Source organism: Ananas comosus, linkage group 11 (assembly GCF_001540865.1).
Source record: "Ananas comosus cultivar F153 linkage group 11, ASM154086v1, whole genome shotgun sequence".
NCBI classification, from domain to species: Eukaryota; Viridiplantae; Streptophyta; class Magnoliopsida; order Poales; family Bromeliaceae; genus Ananas; species Ananas comosus.
Genome location: NC_033631.1, coordinates 1,502,455 through 1,508,483, shown reverse-complemented (window position 1 = coordinate 1,508,483; position 6,029 = coordinate 1,502,455). Strand labels below are relative to the sequence as shown.

General features: G+C 31.7%; 1 long non-coding RNA gene across 1 annotated transcript; it reads left to right on the top strand.

Annotated features, from left to right (window-relative positions):
- Positions 5,082 to 5,786, top strand: LOC109717623. Its single transcript, XR_002218230.1, has 2 exons — positions 5,082 to 5,396; positions 5,497 to 5,786. It is a non-coding gene; the product is annotated as an uncharacterized LOC109717623 (long non-coding RNA).

Genomic DNA, 6,029 nt, shown 5'->3' with positions numbered 1-6,029 from the left:
TTTTCACTCTCATTCTCTCTTCTTTCACATGCCTATCAATCACTATAATCATAAAAACTCACTTATTCCTCTCGCCTAAGAGGCATTTTAATTGCCTCTTTCTTTTCCTCTCTGTAGTTGTCTGAAAAAAAAAAGCATTGGCAAATGAATAACAAAATGAAACAGTAAATAAGCTTTTTGCTCTATTAATACACTCATTCCTTTTCTTCTATTATTATTATTATTTGTATTGTTTTTAAGGACTTTATTAATGTTGTTGCTTTTGCTAGTTCTTATTTAACTTTTTTTCTTTTATATTTTTACTACGACTTGAATATAATTTATTATTTTTATAATTTTATTTTTATTTTTTTATACTTACAGTCTTATATTTTTACTATAGCAGCTGCTATTTTTTTCTTTAGCATCTCTTACATTTATTTTTTTATTTTTTCTTTTTTATTTATTTTTTTTAAGAAAAACTTTAAATATCAGCCATGTGGTTCACATTTTCTCAATTTAGTATTATATGGTTTAAAATGTATCAATTTAGTGCCCTGTGATTTCATTTTTATCTTTTTATTATCGATTCCCCTTATGTTTTTCGTTAAATCAGTGATAAAGTTAAAACTAAAAGGTACTAAAGTGAATGTTCGATAAACATAGGTGGGGTATATGAAATTTTTTGTATATAATTTAACAAAATATTAACGGAAAAGCTGACGAAAAGATAAAAATGAAATCACAAAATATTAATTTGATATACTTTAAATTACAGGACACTAAAGTAAGAAAATACGAAACTACTGTTGGCCTAGTGGCCCTAATCTTCTATTAGATTTTGATGATAACAAATAATTAAGATTATTGAACTAATTTTTTATCTTGAGTTTTGTGTTTTAGATCTCTCTATATTCAAAAAGAATTCAAGATGGGCAATATTCTAGCACCAAGCTTCACCACTTGAAGCTGTGCTTGCTTCCTTTGTCAAATAGACAACTCACTCTCTCTTTTCTTAATTTAATTAATATTATGCTTAGAGTGAGAAATTTTGAGCTAAATTTAAAACTATTCATTTTTATCACCTTATATATCACTTAAACAAATTTTTAACTTGTGATTAGGTGTATAGGATTTTAAAATATTCAAAAACTACTCAAATTCTGTGTTCTGTCAAGTTACGATTTCTGGACCCTATTCTGGGCGCCCTAAACTGGATCCGAATCTCATAAAACTTTTTGGATCCTGCCTGTTTGCTGTTCGGGTAGTCCAGAAACTTCTTTACCTGATCTGGGCGCCCGAATATAAGTTTAGGGCGACAGAAAGTATTTGACTTGACAGATTGCGTATCAGCCCAAAAAGTTCTGACACAGGCGGCGCGCGTGTTGAAAATCTGGGCGCCTACAACTTTCTGACAGCCCAAATCCAAAGGAAGCGGCGCGTGTCAGAAAAGCAGTCCATCGAGATCTGGGCGCCCACAACTTCTGACGGCCAAATCCAAAGGAAGTGGCGCGTGTCAGAAAAGCTGTCCCTTGTGATCTGGGCGCCCACAACTTTCTGACGGCCCAAATCCAAAAGAAGCGGCACGTGTCAGAAAAGCTGTCCATCGAGATCTGGGCACCCACAACTTCTGACGGCCCAAATCCAAAAGAAGCGGCGCGTGTCAAAAAAGCTGTCCCTCGTGATTTGGACGTCCACAACTTTCTGACGGCCCAAATCCAAAGGAAGCGGCGCGTGTCAGAAAAGCTGTCCATCGAGATCTGGGCGCCCACAACTTCTGACGGCCCAAATCCAAAGGAAGTGGCGCGTGTCAGAAAAGTTGTCCCCTGTGATCTGGGCGCCCACAACTTTTGACGGCCCAAACACACAAAGTCAGAAAAGCGGCGCACGTAGTCTGACAAGCAACTGGCGTGCACAACTTCTGGGCGCCCGGAAACAGGTTTAGGGCGCCCGAAAGTACAATGGACAGAAGCTGCCCGAGGCTATAAATAGATGGTATTGAGGCCTTTCTCAGCAACAACTTGATAGTTCATTTTGAGCTTAAAAACTTCAGTGATCTTAATACTCTTAGCTCTCAATTCTCTCTCTAAACTTGAGTGAAATTTGTAGTGAGATTTAATCTTGTAAAAAGAGAGAAAAATAAAGTCTTGAAGCTAGAAGAAGGTGTTGGTGTGAAGGCTTGGTGCTTGCCCGCAAAAGCATCATCTAGTGGAGACCCAACATTCTCTAGTGTTGAGAAGTTGGCGGGGACGTAGGCAAAGTGCCGAACCTCAAAACAAATTGATCGTGTGCTTTTCGAGTTTGCATTTCTTTAAACCCCTTACTTTGTTATTCGCTTCGGTTTTTTTTTTAAAATTGCTTGATTATTTGGCTTTTAATTTTAGAAACCTAATTCACCCCCCTTTTTAGGTTATCATTTTGATCCTCCATGTATCCTTCTTAGGTTATCATTTTGATCCTCAACTACATGAATACATTATTTGAAGTTTATCCTTTTTTTTATATGTGATTTTTTTTTATTTCTTTAGTTTTTTTTTTATGATACATTATGTAAACTGTAAAAATAATAAATTGATGCATTAATGCAAACTGTAACGGCTAGTGCCAACTCACTTCATAAAGGACAAATCCCATGCAGTTCCCAACTTATGTATTTTCTTGTACTCTTCTTGGCAATTTTGTAGTTTTAAACAATAGGCTCTAGCCTATTTATTCCTTATTACTATTCAAAATTTTAAATTTATTTTAAAATTATTAAAATTAAAATATTTTTTTAAATCCAATCTTATTAGAATATTTGATGACATATTTTAAAATTAACAGAAGCATCTTGGTTCTTCAAAAATAAATAAGATATTTTAAAATTTCAGAATATTAGATATTATTTCTTTAAATAATGGAAACACTTCAAATACCACAATAGGGGGTTTCGCATTTTCTCACTTTAGTACTCCGTGGTTTAAAATGTATCACTTTAGAATCCTATAGTTTCTTCTTTCCTTTTTCGCTATCCCTCATTAATATTTTTGTTAAATTAATGATAAAGTTAAAATCACATGATACTAAAGTAAAAATTTGGTAAACTATAGGAAACTAAAGTGAATATTCGATAAACCATAGGTGGAGTATCTGAAGTTTCTTATATATGATTTAACTAAGATGCTGACGAAAATTATAGGATACTAAAATAATATACTTTAAATTATACGGTACTAGAGTGAGAAATTGTGAAATCATAGGGATGATATTTGAAATTTACCTGTAAATAATTGCATGTAGGTTCAATTTGGAAACTTCTATGAAAACTGACCGTTGGACTCCTCTGTTCTAAGAGAAATTATTGCTTGGACCAGGTCCAATGAACCAGACCAGTGGATTTATAAGAACTCATCCAATTTCAGAGATAATATTTTCAGTCAAAAAAAGAAAATTCAGGAATATTATTTTGTATACTAAGAATAGAATTCTTTTAAGAGGATTTGATTTTAATTTTTTTACATTTGTGTAATTGAATCAATGTGTTCGGTGGTGTCTCGACGAACAATTTGAGCGCGTGAACGCATCTTTTTAATACTTTTATATTCGCATTCAGGAAAAAAAATAAATTGTGTAAAATAAATACGCTTTTAAAAATATATTTTATAGAATTTTTTCTTAGAAATCAAAATTATCATTGTCCACCAAAATATCAAAAAGTATTTTGACAAATTTTTAGTACTGAAAAATAATTGATTAGACTAATGGAAGAATATTAGCTTTGAGATTAATGCGATATAAGATTTATACTCTAGTTATAGTTATGGAGGTAGTATTACTTTGAAAAAAGAAAAATGTTGCCCCCTTTTTCATTTTGGACCGCTAAATCAATATCTAAGAAACTATTTAACTCTTGAAAAAAGAACCTCAAAAAGTTAGTTATTGGTGTTAAAAAAGTATTTTTTGTGTATTAAATTTTCAAAAAATATTTTATAAAAAAATATTTTTTTAGATTTTACAAAATACTCTTTCTTTTATTTTTTATATTTTTTATCTAAAATATTAAAATTATTTGTAACAATTTAACACAATTTTTCGAATAAGCATCTATTTATTTCTTCGAAACTGGACTTCGGTTGAAATGGAGTTCGATGAAAACTTTTTTTTTTTTTGCTATTTGTTTCATAGCTATGGAAATAAAATTCTTTCAGTTCCGCTGTTTGTTTGGCAGAAAGTGAATAATATAAAACTATATTTTGTGTATAAATAATAAATAACTTAGTAAATAAAAATAATATAATTATATTTCTATACAATTAAAAATTTAATCTAAAACAAGTAAATTATTTTTTATACATAAATTATAATAATACAATAATAAAATTATAAAGTAAAAAAAAATAAAAATACTTAATTAATCTATTTTTATCATATTTTAGATGTACAAATAAATAAAGGAAATAATAAAACTTAACTAATCAATTTTTATCATATTTTAAATATGCAAATGAAATTAAAGAATAGTTAGTGCCCTAATTAAAGAGTTCGACTACTGTGCTATTAATAGTACGAAGCACTTGATGCTACCAAGTTTTCCGCCGTTAGATCTACTATTTTGATCATTTTCACCCGTTAGATCATACTATTCAACCAACCACCCACTCAACCCTAGGGGGCCCACATCATTCTAACCGCACATCTCTTAATCCAATGGGCAAAAACTTGGTAGTATCAATGACTTGGTGCTATTAATAGTATATATTAACCTAGTTCCTAATTAAATATATTTAAATATAATTAGAATTACTTATTATATAATTTTATTATTTTTTTACATATTTTTTCATCGTAATTGTCTTTCGCTATTTCAGATAACTCGAATTTTGACTGTAGCGAATGACCGAAAACAATTTCACCACTCACCACTTCCACCTAAATAAACAGCTCCCGACTGAACACCATCTAAATGCCCAAAAAAAAAAAGCGGCAGTTCAGGAGGTGACCTGGTAAGCCCGGTCCACGCACTCAAATCCCCGTCTCATAATTTTCCATTTAAGTCCAAACGAGTAAAATTTGCATCCCCTCTCTTTTCTCTCCGACCGTTACTGCGTTACATCCCTCCCCACTATCTTTCAAACAAAAAAAGAAAAAGAAAAAAAATCTTAGCTCTACTCCCACGCACTTTAACAACTCATCATCAGAAGCAGAGGAGAGGAGAGAACAGAACGGAGAAGAAGGCGTAGAGCCGAAGTTAAAGTCGGCGCCCACGGAAGAATCCGGCGCTTTCTTTACCCCAACCCAATCTCGTCGCCGACTTTAATTCCACTCCCCTTTTTCAGTAACCCCCACCCCCCCTCTTTTTATTTCCTTTTTGTTTATCTGCTCCCTTTTTCTTGTTTTGATCTTTGTGGTGCGCGATAGATCGGCTTCGACTCCTCCTGGTATGAATTTGTTATTTCTTTTTTTGGGTTTAGATTTGAATTTTGGTGTTGTAAATGATGATTTAATTAGGATTTTTTTTTTAAAGTCTTTTTTTTTGAGGTGGTGGAATGCATTTGAGGAGTTTTGTGGAGTTGTAATTAATGCTCCAATTTAGGGTTTGAATAAGGTAGGTTTTGGTAGGTTGAGATCTTATTTTGTTGGTGATTTTTTGGTGGTAAAGATATACTGGGATTTGATTGATGTTCTAATTTAGGTTTTGCTAGGTTTAATGTATTATTTATTTATTTTTTTATTTTTTTATTTGGGTGAGATGTAGTAAGTTTTGACTGGATTTCTCTTGTTTCTTCTACTAGTATGAATTTGGTTGATTAGTTGAGGTTTGTGTTGTATTTTGTGAATTTGTGGAGTTGTGATTAATGCTCTAATTTAGGTTTCTAATTTGATAGGTTTTGTTAGGTTAACCTTTTGTTTTTTTTGTTTTTGTTTTTTGGTTGTTGTTTTTTTGGTAAAGATATACTGGGTTTTGAATCTTTTGATTAATTTTCTAAGTTTAGGTTTTGTTAGGTTAAGATTTTTTTTTTTTTCCTCCTTTGCCGGTAAAATTTGACTTTGTGTTCCTCAACTATAGGCTA